Source organism: Lathyrus oleraceus, chromosome 5 (genome assembly GCF_024323335.1).
Source record: "Lathyrus oleraceus cultivar Zhongwan6 chromosome 5, CAAS_Psat_ZW6_1.0, whole genome shotgun sequence".
Lineage (NCBI taxonomy): Eukaryota > Viridiplantae > Streptophyta > Magnoliopsida > Fabales > Fabaceae > Lathyrus > Lathyrus oleraceus.
Window position 1 is genome coordinate 158,007,315 of NC_066583.1, and position 14,393 is coordinate 158,021,707.

The window sequence follows — 14,393 nt, forward strand, 5'->3', positions numbered from 1 at the left end:
TGAAAAATGTATAACCGTCTGAATGGCTCTCTATTTTGACTGTGTCAGGAAGATAATTAACCTGAAAAATAAAGTTAGCTTCATGCAAGGTCATGATGCATGAGATGCAAATGTTGTACGCATGCGTGTGCCGTGATATGATGTGATGAATGAATTATGCGTCTGGAACAAATGCGAGCATTGTATGCATGTATATGTTATGAAATGATGTAAAGTATATGATGCGGAATGAAAACTGTATGTAGATGTGTAATATGAAATGATGTAATGAATGCACTATGCGTCTGAACATTCTTCCGGGGAACTCTACTGGGGAAATAAATCTCAGTCTGCTGGTCGGAGATAGTTGTAGGGAAGACCCTCCCTTAACTGGGGGATTTGACTTCTGTCTGATGGTAGAAACACTTGATAGAGCCTGGCTGGGGATAGAAAAGATGACCCATTTGTCTAGTAATGCCACTCTCTTCTGGGGAATAATTGGCGTTGCCGGGGAATCGAATTAGCAACGGATTCATTGGAAAGCATGGTTAGACCTTCTCCTTGGTCCTGAAGTCTCGTAGTAATTGCAATTTCCATTTTAGGCATGTATTTTTGATAAACATTGATCATGTTCAAATGCACATATCAATTCAAATTAAATCAATGGACGTTTACGCAAACAAAACAGAGAAATAAAACAACAACATTTTTCGAAATGAAATTGCATTGATTCTGAAAGAGGGCCTATAAATAGGCAAGTGAGTACAAGGAGACAGAAATCCTAGCAAGAGGAAATTGTCAAGACAACAAAGAGAAAGCTATGCGGAAAAAGTCCTATTGCTTTTAATTCCACTACTGTCATTATGTCTTCAAGCATCTCATCCCCTGCTGTCGGATGGAGGTGATTGGCTTGTTCAGTCCCTTGAACTTGGTTGAAGCTGACAGAGAACGGGACATAGTCATACGCTTAAATCCCTAATTTTTGCCTGGACCGCCTTTTCAGGTTTTCAGCCCACCGGGATACCCCTTCTTGCCCAAGCCGCCTTTTCAGGTTTTCGACTTGCCGGGTGTACGTCTTCATATATTTATCCCTAATTTTGCCCGAACTCTTTTGGTTCGCCGGGATGCCCTTACTTCTGCCTAGGTACGTCGACCTAGCGGGTCTCTGTTATGCGTAGTATTTTTTAACTATGTCCGCGTTCACAGGATGCGGGAAGTCTTCGCCATCCATTGTAGCAAGTATCATGGCTCCACCGGAGAATACCTTCTTAACCACAAATGGCCCTTCGTATGTGGGAGTCCACTTGCCTCTGGGATCCCCTTGTGGTAGAATGATACGCTTGATCACTAAGTCGCCAACTTGATACACCTGTCTCTTGACTCTTTTGTTAAATGCTTGGGTCATGCGCTTCTGATATATCTGCCCGTGACAAACAGCCGCAAGTCTCTTCTCATCAATCAAATTTATCTGATCGAGCCGAGTCTGAATCCATTCATCCTCGCCTAAATCCGCCTCCTTCATGATCCTTAGAGAGGGAATCTGAACTTCCACCGGTAAAACGGCTTCCGTTCCGTAGACTAAAGAGAAAGGAGTTGCCCCTGTCGAAGTGCGTACTGAAGTGCGATAACCATGGAGAGCAAATGGTAACATCTCATGCCAGTCTTTGTACGTTACCGTCATCTTTTGTATGATCTTCTTGATGTTCTTATTAGCAGCCTCCACGGCGCCATTCATCTTTGGTCGGTACGGAGAAGAGTTATGGTGTTTAATTTTGAACTGCGTGCAGAGTTCAGTAATCATCTTGTTGTTCAAATTAGTACCATTGTCGGTGATAATCCTTTCAGGGATGCCGTATCGACAAATAAGGCTATTCTTGATGAACCGTGCCACCACATTCTTGGTGACAGAAGCGAATGAGGCTGCCTCTACCCACTTCGTAAAGTAATCAATAGCGACAAGAACGAAGCAATGTCCATTAGAAGCCGTGGGTTTAATCTCTCCAATCATATCGATGCCCCACATTGCAAAGGGCCAAGGAGCTGTTAACACGTTCAATGGAGCAGGAGGCACATGTACTTTGTCCGCATAGATCTGGCACTTGTGACAGGTTCTGGAGTGATGGTGGCAATCAGCTTCCATGGTAGACCAATAATACCCTGATCTCAGAATCTTCTTGGCCATTGTATGTCCATTAGAGTGAGTCCCAAAAATACCGTCATGCATGTCTTCCATAATCCTTTCTGCTTCCCTTCTATCCACGCAGCGAAGCAGAGTCGAATCATGATTACGTTTGTATAACACCCCATTACTCAGAAAGAATTTAGCGGAGAACTTCCTCAGGAATTTTTTGTCATTGATGGATGCCTCTTCAGGGTATTCCTGAGTTTCCAAATATCTTTTTACGTCGTGGAACCAAGGTTTTTCCCGTACTCCCTCAGTGTTAAGTTCATAACAGTATGCCGGTTCATCTAGTCGCTCAATGGTAATCCTGGGAGCTTCACCGTCCCATCTGACTCTGAACATAGATGACATGGTAGCTAATGCGTTTGCCAACTGATTCTCTTCTCGTGGAATATGTTCAAATGTAATCTCTTCAAAGTATGGGATTAATGTCATCACCCGCTCTCGATAAGGGATGAGATTTGGATATTTAGTCTCCCATTCTCCGTTGATCTGACTGATTACCAAGGCCGAATCTCCGTATACGCTCAAAAACTTGATTCGCCAATCTATAGCAGCTTTGAGTCCAAAAATACATGCTTCATACTCAGCCATATTATTGGTACAATGAAAACATAGTCTAGCTGTGAAAGGCGTATGGTAACCTTCGGGAGAAATGAGTACAACCCCAACACCATGGCCCAATGCATTAGAAGATCCATCAAAGACCATAGTCCATCGGGATCCCCATTCGGATCCTTCATCTGGTTTAGGTTTTTCGTAATCCGTAACAAGCATGACATCCTCATCTGGGAACTCAAAATTCATAGATTGATAATCGTCCACCGCTTGATGAGCCAAATGATCAGCGAGCACGCTTCCTTTGATGGCTTTTTGGGTAGTATACTGGATGTCGTACTCTGTTAAGATCATCTGCCATCTCGCTATTCTTCCGGAGAGGGCAGGCTTCTCGAACATGTATTTGATGGGATCCATCCTAGAAATCAACAAAGTGGTATGATTCAACATATACTGTCTTAGTCGGCGAGCAGCCCAGGCCAAAGCACAGCAAGTTCTCTCGAGCAGTGAGTATCTTGTTTCACCGTCGGTGAACTTTTTGCTCAGGTAGTATATGGCATGCTCTTTTCGACCAGACTCGTCATGTTGCCCCAACACGCACCCCATTGAACCTTCTAACACGGTCAAATACATGATTAGAGGTCTTCCTTCAACTGGCGGTATCAGAATTGGAGGTTCCTGGAGATATTTCTTGATTTTGTCAAAGGCTTCTTGGCATTCGTCATTCCATATCATCTCTTGATTCTTCCTCAGTAATTTGAAGATGGGTTTACAGGTAGCGGTCAAGTGGGAGATAAATCGGGCAATGTAGTTCAAGCGTCCCAAGAAACCTCTGACCTCTTTCTCCGTACGGGGAACTGGCATTTCTTGAATAGCTCTCACTTTAGCTGGGTCAACCTCAATTCCTTTACCACTGACAATAAAGCCCAAGAGTTTACCGGATCTTACTCCAAAAGTGCATTTGTTCGGATTCAATCTCAACTTGTACTTCTTCAACCTCTCGAACAGTTTGTATAAATGATCGAGATGTTCCTCTTCAGTATGAGATCTAGCTATCATGTCATCCACATATACTTCTATCTCATGATGAATCATATCATGGAACAAAACCACCATAGCATGCTGGTACGTTGCCCCGGCGTTCTTTAGACCGAATGGCATTACTTTGTAACAGAAAGTGCCCCATTGCGTCACAAACGTAGTTTTTTCCATGTCCTCAGGTGCCATCTTAATCTGGTTATAACCCGAGAAACCATCCATGAAGGAGAATACTTTGTGTTGAGCGGTATTGTCTACCAGAACATCGATGTGTGGGAGTGGAAAGTCGTCTTTGGGACTTGCTTTATTCAGGTCTCGGTAATCTACGCACATTCGCACCTTACCATCCTTCTTTGGCACTGGCACCACATTAGCAACCCATTGAGGATAAGAAGTAACGGCTAGAAAACCGGCATTGAATTGTTTCATAACCTCGGCTTTGATTTTCTCAGACATTTCAGGACGCATGCGGCGAACCTTTTGCTTGACAGGACGGCAGTCTTCCTTCGTAGGCAACCGATGCACCACTATATCAGTATCCAACCCGGGCATGTCTTCATAAGACCAGGCGAAAACCTCTACATAGCCGTGTAACATCTGAATCAATCTTTCTTTGACACTGTTTTCCAATCCTGCTCCTATTCTGACTTCTTTTCTATCCACTTCAGTACCTAGATTTACGACTTCGAGTGACTCTTCATGCGGTTGTATAGTCCTTTCCTCTTGCAGTAATAGTCTGGCAAGCTCTCCAGGTACTTCACAATCTTCCTCACTTCCATCTTCGGCTTGGTAGATCGGATTTTCAAAGTCATAATGAACAGTAGCGGAATTATTATCAATAGGATCCAGAGTGGATACGGATCTGCAATTTGTTACGTGAGTGTGTGTAAGAAAGCATAGCTTGTTTGAAAGACGACAGGAAAAATAAAGAGCGCAATATTTGAACGCGAAAAAGTCCATTGATTTATTGAATATGAATATGCTTATGAATATGACAAAACCCTTAACAAATTAGCTATTGTGCCCCGGGCGTAGACACAATGCTTTAAGAAGTTTAATTGAAAAATTAAAGATTTGCAATACTAAATGGACAATAACAATTACTCCTGACTAAAGGAGATCGGGAGAGTGTCTTCAGCCTTCCAATTGTTGAGTCCGTCACCAATTGTTGGGTAGATCCAGCTATCCAGGTCGCAATCACTGTCAGCCTCTTCTACAGCATTGATTTGATCTTTGATCATCTTTCTAGAGTTAAATCCCAGACCAGATTTATCAGACTTGTAGGGTATGCTGATCAGTTGACCCCAGCCAGTACAGCCACCATCTTCAACCACAGCTTGAGCGTCCTTCAGGGAAACCATGGCAGGAGGAGCTCGAATAACCTCGGGCACAAGGGGAGTTGGCTTAAGGGCAGGACTGGGCGGAGGAACCACTTCAAATGACTGAGACGGAGTTTCGAAGAATTCACCATCTATCTCAACGTATCTGAAGGTGTGCACACTACTGACAATGTATTCTTCTTCCCCACACACCGTGACGATCTTACCCTCTATTGGATACCTCAGCTTTTGATGGAGAGACGAAGCTACGGCACCTGCCCCGTGAATCCAAGGGCGTCCTAGTAAGGAGTGATCTGAGGAGCACCTCCTTCAGCTTCAGGTTCGACAATCTGAGGTCCGATTGCAAGATATGGCATGACAAGTTCACGAGCTCTGGCGCGTACCCATCTGAGATAAGGTTCCATAGGAATAAAAATTTTCTGTCCTAACGTACCTCTCTTCACCATGCCCCAAGCTCGTACAAATCTTTGACGGAGGCCTTGGGAATCGTTTTCGTAGTCGAACACAATGCCTTCGATGATCATTTCATGTGGACCATCTCTTCGAGCACAACCAAACTGTCGCAGAGCTAAAGCAGGATTATAAGTAATACCTCCTCTTATTCCTAGGAGTGGTACATTAGGGAACTCGCCACAACGATCAATGATGGTAACATTTTCCTTGAACTGAGGGCACCAACAGATGTCTGGGTGGGAGAGCGACATTATCCTTTGAGACCATTTCAAATTCTGCACGTTCTTCAAGACTGATTGAGGAAGGTGCGAAATAAACCACCTAGACAACAAAGGTATGCAGCACATGAGAGTCCCTTGCTTCTTCATGGTACGAGTGTGGAGGGAATGCAAAATGTCTCCCAGCAAGGTAGGTACAGGGTTATGAGTGAGAAATATCTTAATAGCATTCATGTCTATGAATTGGTCTGGATTAGGGAATAACACCAAGCCATAGATTAGCAATGCCAGGATGTCTTCGAAAGCACGGACATTCATAACTTTTAAGAATTCTCGGGCCTTATTTGTCAGGAATTTGGCAGGTAAACCCTTAACTCCACTCCTTGTTACCCAATTAGCTTCAATGTCGGACTTCGTCATGTGTAAAGCTGCGGCAACTTCTTCAGCCTTCAGAACCTTTTCTAAACCACTGAAAGGTATTTGATCAAGGATAGGTATCCCAAGCAGTCTGGAGAATTCTTCCAGTGTAGGTACCAACTGATAATCTGGGAATGTGAAGCAATGATGTTTAGGGTCGAAGAACTGGAATAAAACTCTCATCATATCTTCTTTGAAACCAGTGGTAACCAAATTGAGGAGAGAACCGTGTTTCTTGATGAACTGGGCATGATCGGAAAGTTCTAACACTAAGTTCTTGAGTTGAGGAGAGATTGCTACAAGATTAATCCGGATGGTCTTCCTGGGAGCCATAGCCTTACAAAACAGAGCAAAGTTAAATCCCTAAGTCCTTGAAATGGTTAGTACGATGTCATGATGTCATGATGTTATGATGTTATGATGTTATGTAGATAACAAGCACAAGCAAGTCACACCACAATCATTCCTAAGTTTTGAGGCTTGCATGAGTTCCATAGGTAAGTACCCTCCCCACTGAAGTTTGGTTGGTTCAACCTGTCCTAGAATAGTAACCGGGTTCTAGAAGGATCTCAGATCATCGACCTTTCTTTAAGTCCACTTCAGTGCAACGCCAAGTGGTTGACCAAAGCTTCCCTAAAGTCCAATCTCAAAGAGTGTAGTATCGAGTATCAACCAACCTCAGTCGGAACCGAAGCCAGTTATCTCACTACTTTCTAATGGCTAGGATGAGTCAATTAGGGTTCTAAAGGTCTGGTTAATGCTTTGATGACACCACGCGGAAGCCAAATTTTTCCTCAACTAACATGAGGAACATCAGGACAACCAAAGTGTCACATTAACCGTAGCTATCATTTTAACCATTCCAGTATACGCCGGATAGTCGCGATGATCTATTGCTACTTACCTAAGGTACACTAGATCCGGGTGTAGGATCTTTCACTCAAAGCCCCCTTAAAAGAAGGAACAATAAAACATAAATGATTTTTTTTTTTTTTTAAGATGGACCTCTCTTTGTATCTCCCCAGCAGAGTCGCCAGTTCTGTCATACGGTGAACTGACTTGGGGTGTTTTGCTTTTTATCGCAATGTCGCGGATAGCAAGAGTCGCCACCGACTTTTCTTTTATCCAATAAGGAAAGGTGGAAAAGAACAGGAAAGACCTCAATAGATTTTGGGTTCGGGAGGTACATTATACAAAGGGAAGGTGTTAGCACCCTTTGTATCCATGGTTATCCATGGGCTCTTAATTACTGGATCACTTATATTTTTGTCTGAAAAGTGTCGGTGAATTGCTTAAAAAATGTTTGAAAGAGAGTTTAACTTTGTAATGATTCTCGTATGAATGTATACAAAGTATTTATCTCATTTGATTTTGAAAATGGTTTAGAAAAATATAACTCGGTAATGATTCTAGTATGAATGTATACCAAGTGGTGATTTTCTAGGATTTGTAAAGTGTAAAGTGTGAGGGGTGGAAAATGTTTTAGGTTATGATCCAGTAATTGAGAGTTATACCTTCCTGAGGTCGTTATGGGCATTTCCTATCCTTATGAGGGTAAAACTGTCCTTACTATTGAGAAGTAAGTAATCTTACCCTTTGGATGTTAAAAGGGTCATCGTAGGGTCATCGATAGGTCATTGAAGGCAACAGTTGTAAGGATACCTTAGCATTCGAAGGGACTATCATCATTTGGCCATAGGCTACACCGGAGGGTCATCGAGGGACAAAATCGTATTTTCGAAGGCAACATCCGAGGGACCATGATTTATTTTATGATGATTTAATCGAAGGGCCATTGCTAAGTGTATCCCCACATTCGCGGGACATGACCGTAATACCGTAATACCGTAAGGCAACAAAGAGAGGTCCAAGGTCACATATTCAAAGGCCATGTTTTACAATTAGGTATTTAAGATGAATTTCCACATTAAAATTAATTAGGCAATTAAGATGAATCTCCCCATTACTATTAATTAGTTCGGAATCCATCTCCATAAGGGTATCCCTCAAATAAAGTGGAATACCTAGCAAGCCACCTTCTTCGGGAGTATGTGAGCCCTTACAAAATTCCGCAAACAGGTCAGAATACCAAATGGGGTGCAATCAAGAGTTGCACCAAAGCAGCAATAGTATCAGGTAAACAAAGCATGGTTATAATAAAACAGGTCAGAAGGGCAAAGATCAAAACAGAACGGAAAACAGCGGCATCCGCTACAACAATTCAAGGTATCCAGGCATACTTAAGTCTACATCCAGAACCTCAAATATATTTATGAATTCAATTATGGTATCACATGGGAATTCAGAACATAAAGCGGCGATAGTAACGCAAACCTGTTTGCAATTGAATTGCAACCTTGAATTGGCACTCTTAGGGTTGATGCCGGATTGAGTTGGGCGGAGCCGCCGGCTTTTCCTTCAGGGTTTCCTTTAGGGTTACCCGGAGTAAGTTAAACAAGTAGTCCTGAACACTCCACCACAAGCCGGTAGGATTTGTTTTTGGATTTTTCAATTAAACAACAAATTAAAACGAAGGAAATAAGCTAGATCCTAACGTAAGGTTAAATTCGGTAAAAAGGTACACAATAGTTTCCGTTGTAGAAACTATTGTGCGAAAAGAATTAACCAAATGCTAAAAAGGAAATGGGAAATTGCAAGGGAAGTAGTGTAGAACTCGTAATAAACAATGCCTAAGCTGCTGGAAAAGAAACTATGCAAAAGCGAAAACGGCAAAAGGGAAAAAAATGTGGAAAAGCCCCCCCACTTTAGGTTTTCTTGTGGCTATTTATATTGGTACCATTAAGTAACTACTTGCTGCCAAGAGGTCTTCAACGTGGCTAATTTCATGGCGTGGATATAGGGCCCAACACTCCTCAACGTCTCTTCAAGTCTCTGAGGCGTTACTTGCGCCCAAAAAGTAGGGGAGTGGTGTGACGCTCGTCACACCATGTGTGACGTCCGTCACAAGGCTGTTTTGCGTGACGCTCGTCACGCCCTCTGTGACGTCCGTCACAAGCACAGCATTTGTGTCTTGCGCTTTGGGCTGAGCTTTGCTATTTGGTTCGCTTTCTCTCCTTTTTGCACCTCTTTTCCTTCATTTTTACTTGTGCTTCCAAATAAGCCACCTGAGACAAATAGGAAGAAAATACCGCGTAATATCTAACAACATAAAGTGAACTGAAATAAATAATGATAAAATTTAATTGAATTAAGTCCTAAAATATGATATAATTTCATGTTATCACTAGGCGAGCGTGTAGCGAACAGGCCAGTTTGGGTCATTCGTGAGCTGGGCCTTCGTTCCTTTAAGATCAGTGTCATAAAAATGAGTCGGAGTGCCCTGAAAAATGTCTTGAAATATTAATGGGCAAATTTTGGGGTATGACACAATCTCATCAATCTCTAACAAATAAGCAATTTCTTCTAATTGGGCAGCTTGTAACTCATCATGACGCTTTGTAGAAGAACAAACGACATTCACAACAAAGATCAGCTTCTCAAAAAATTTATGAACAGGTTTGACTTCTCTTGATGATGTAACTAATGCAAACAATGAACATAGTATTCATAAGGACAATCCTTCATAAAGAGGGCTTGTAAACCATTCCATTTTCCTCTCATATTGCTAGCACCATCATACCCTTGGCCACGAATGTTAGAAACATCAAGGTTATGTCGAGAAAGTATATCACATATTGCTTCCTTAAGAGTTAAAGATGTGGTGTCTTTAACATGTGCCACATCAAAAAATCTCTCTTGTATTAAACCAACTTTATCAACAAATCTTAATACAAGAGCCATTTGTTCCTTTTTTGACTCATCACGAGCTTCATCAACAACGATACAAAATTTGGAATCACCAATTTCCTCAGGAATACTCTTTTTCACCCTACTAGAAAGAATTTGCAAGAGCTCTTTTTGAATTTGATGTGAAGTATACTTGAAATTTTGTGGAGCATTTTCCAACACAACTTTTGCAACTTCATCATTGTAGGATGCTAAAAGTTTCAATAACTCAAGAAAGTTACCTTGATTTCTTGATTTGCTACTTTCGTCGTGACCCCTAAAAGCACAAGCTTGTAGTGTTAACCAACGAACAGTGTCAATTGAAGTCTTGAGTCGTAACCGATTATTCATTCTTTGACTTGAACTTTGCACTTGAATAACATTTCTAATATGACCATCTTGATTCAACAAGTCTTGACAAGCTTTCATTGCATTGTTGTGTGATGAGCAAGGATCCTTCCCTATGTGTTTAAGAAAGGAACAGTGTTTTCCATTCCTAACTTTCTTGCAATTTCTAAAACCCATAGAAATAAAGACAAGTGATCCGGGACGTCCACTTAATTTTTTGCTAAAAAGGTAACATGGTAAGCAATATGCGGCATCTTCAGATGGTGAATATTCTAACCATGATGGAAATATGCTAAACCAAGTATGTTGAAACCTTCTCGGATGATCCTCGTTACCAGACAAAGGATAGTTTTCTAAATGAATTTGATATGGACCCCATTTTAGATAAGCTCTTTGTATTGCATCCACTTGATTTGGTGGATATTGCCAAATCGAAGGATGCTTTCCAGGATCGCGTTCCAAAGAATTTTCAAAACCATGATGCTCTTCAATTGTTGGATTCTCAAGAACTGTTTCAGATTCGGATGTCGGGATTATAATTTCTTCATCTCTCTTTTCTCTTTCACTTTCACATGCTTTCCTTTTGAAAAAAGAATCAATTTTCCTATTATTCATCTTTACTCTTCCTATAATATCATATCAGATCCAAAAATCAATTTAGAGAACATAAAAATTAAAAGAGAAAAAAATTAATAAACTTAATTAATCAACTTTAATCCATTTTCAAATACCGGTAACTTCACTATTAGAAATTAGCAGCAACAATGATTAAATAAACCTTATTACAGTGTATAATTATATTTGTAAATTACAGTGTTATGAATTGGCTTAATAAACCTCATATAGATTATTTTAACACATCAAGAAAGAAGAACCCTAAAAATCTCAAAAACATAAATCAAGCAATCAATTTAATTTGTTACTTTTTATAAAAGAAGAATGGATAAAGTTTTTTACCTTTTAGATGTCGATCATTTTAATCTGTTCTGATTCCGGTGCCGGTAGCAAACCCATATAGAAAGAAAGGAAAGATATGAGCTTTTTACCTTATCTGTATTTTAACCTAACTTTGAATGAAAAATAAAAAATAAAAAATAATTTTAATTTAAAATAAGGATGTTTTAGTAATTTAATATATATGAATTAAAAAAAAATAAAAAGTTGAGGGGTGACCGTGGCCTTCCCACGTCCCCCCTCAGTTCCGCCACTATATATATATATATATATATATATATATATATATATATATATATATATATATATATATATATATATATATATATATATATAGGGAGATTTTATTATATATAGGGAGATTACAATTAATACATGATATAGTCGATGTGAGACTATTCGATATACAAATATTCTTAACACTATATTTACAAATATCAACACTTCCCCTCAAGCTTGAGCATATAAGTCAAATGCACCAAACTTGTTACATATATAATTAGTTCTATAGCTTCGTAGGGATTTTGTAAACACGTATGCCAATTGATCATTAGAGTTGACAAAGTTTGTGACGATGTCATCTGATTCGATTTTCTCTCTGACAAAGTGGCAGTCCATCTCAATGTGTTTAGTCCTCTCATGGAAGACTGGATTTGAAGCAATGTGAAATGCAACTTGATTATCACAAATAAGTGTCATTGGTCTTGCTTTTTCAATTCGAAGTTCCTTGAGCAACTGTTTTAACCAAATAAGTTCACATGTTGCCATTGTCATGGCCATATATTCTGCCTCGATGCTTGATCTTGCAACTACATTTTGTTTCTTACTTTTCCAGGATATAAAGTTTCCTCCAACAAGTACATAATACCCAGAGGTGGATCGTTTATCAATGGGTGACCCTGTCCAATCAGTATCGGAGTATCCAATTATCTGAGTATATCCTTTATTTTCATACACTAGACCTTTTCCTGGAGTATATTTGATGTATCTCAGAATCCGGATAACAACATCCATGTGTTCCTGACAAGGGGAGTTTAAGAACTGACTTACCATACTAACTATAAAAGAAATGTTTGGACGAGTGACTATGAGATAATTCAACTTTCCAACCAATCTTTTATACTTTCCTGAGTCAGATTGATGCCCCCCCCTGATTGGGTAATAGTTTGACACTTTGATCCATAGGAGTATAAGCTGGTTTAGCATTTAACAAACCTATTTCTTCCAAAATATCCATAGTATATTTCCGCTGAGAAATCACCAAACCATCTTTAGATTGGGCTACCTCAATACCCAAGAAATATCGAAGTTTACTAAGATCTTTTGTATGAAATTGATTCGAGAGATGTTGCTTTAACTGGAGTATACCCTGCTGATCACTACCAGTTATGATAATATCATATACATACACAATAATAAAAATACACCCTTGGGATGAGTGACAATAAAAAACAGAATGGCCAGCTTCACCGCGGACCATACCAAACTGTTGTACTACAGTGTTGAATCTGCCGAACCAAGCTCTCGGAGATTGCTTAAGGCCATAAAGAGACATGTGTAACCTACACACCATATTTGATGACTCCTCATGAGCAATAAATCCAGGTGGTTGCTCCATATATATTTCCTCTTCAAGATCACCATATAAAAAAGCATTTTTGATGTCAAGTTGATGAAGAGACCAATGTCGAATGGCTGCAATGGCTAGAAGAAGTCTAGCAGATGCCATATTGGCTATAAGAGAGAAGGTATCACTATAATCCAATTCAAAAATCTGAGTGTATCCTTTGGCTACCAAGCGGGCTTTAAATCGATCAATCTTACCATTTGGACCAACCTTCACTATATGAAGCCAACGACAACCTACTAAAGATTTCCCATGGGGTAGGGGAACTAGTTTCCAGGTACCACTGCTTTAAAGAGCACACATTTCATCAATCATTGCTTGCCACCACTCAGGGTGAGATAATGCTTCACCTGGAGTTTTAGGAATAGAAACAGAAGACAAAAAAGACAAACAAGTATACGACAAAGGGGAAAGACGATGATAACAAAAATCAATATAATATGGAGAAGGATTTCGTGTTTGACGTATACATTTTCGAAGGGCAATCGGAAGATCGGACTCAGGTTATAGGATCAGATCCGGTGATGGCGGAGGCGTCAGAGGAGAGTTTATAGTGACCTCAGGGACAAGTATGACCTCAGGGACAGGGACGACCTCAGGGACAGGGACGAAGGGCGTTGGGTGATGACGCTGATATGTTTGAAGTGGTAAAGAAGTGGAGGGTTCAGGAGCCCTAGACTGATGGGGGATAATGTTAGGCGAGACATTAATAACTGTCGAAAAAGGTGTGGGAGTACTTTCTTGAATGGGTTATGGAGTTACGTGACTGGACTCGAAATATGCAACTGCCTCGAAGAAGGTAACATCGGACGATACTAAGTATCATTGTAGAGTATGTGAATAACAACAATAACCTTTTTGGGATCGATGATAACCAAGAAAGACACACTTTAGTGATTGAGCTGATAGTTTATCAGGACCAAGAGAGAGATTGTGTACAATACATGTGGACCCGAACACTCGGGGAGGAATTGGGTGAAGTGGGGAATTGGGAAAAAGGATTGAATAAGGGATTTTATTGTTAAGGACAGATGAGGGCATGCGATTTATAAGGTAACATGCCGTTAGCACATCATCCCCCCTAAACTGAAGTTGAACATTACCATGGAGAAGTAGGGTCTGGGTGGTTTCTACAAGATGCCGATTTTTACGTTCGACTACCCCGTTTTGTTGAGGTGTGTGAGGGCAAGATGTTTGATGGAGAATACCATTGCGTGACATAAAATTCTGAAATTGTTGGGATAAATATTCACCGGCATTGTCACTTCTTAAGGTACGGATAGACACACCGAATTGAGTTCTTATTTCTTGATAGAATTGTTCAAAAATAGAAAATAATTCAGATCTATTCTTCATTTAAAATAACCACGTGCAACGTGAAAAATCATCAATAAATATGACAAAATACATAGACTCAAGAGTAGAGAAAGTACGCGAGGGACCCCAAACATCGGTACGCGCTAAAGCAAAAGGGGACGGAGCTCGTTTACTGA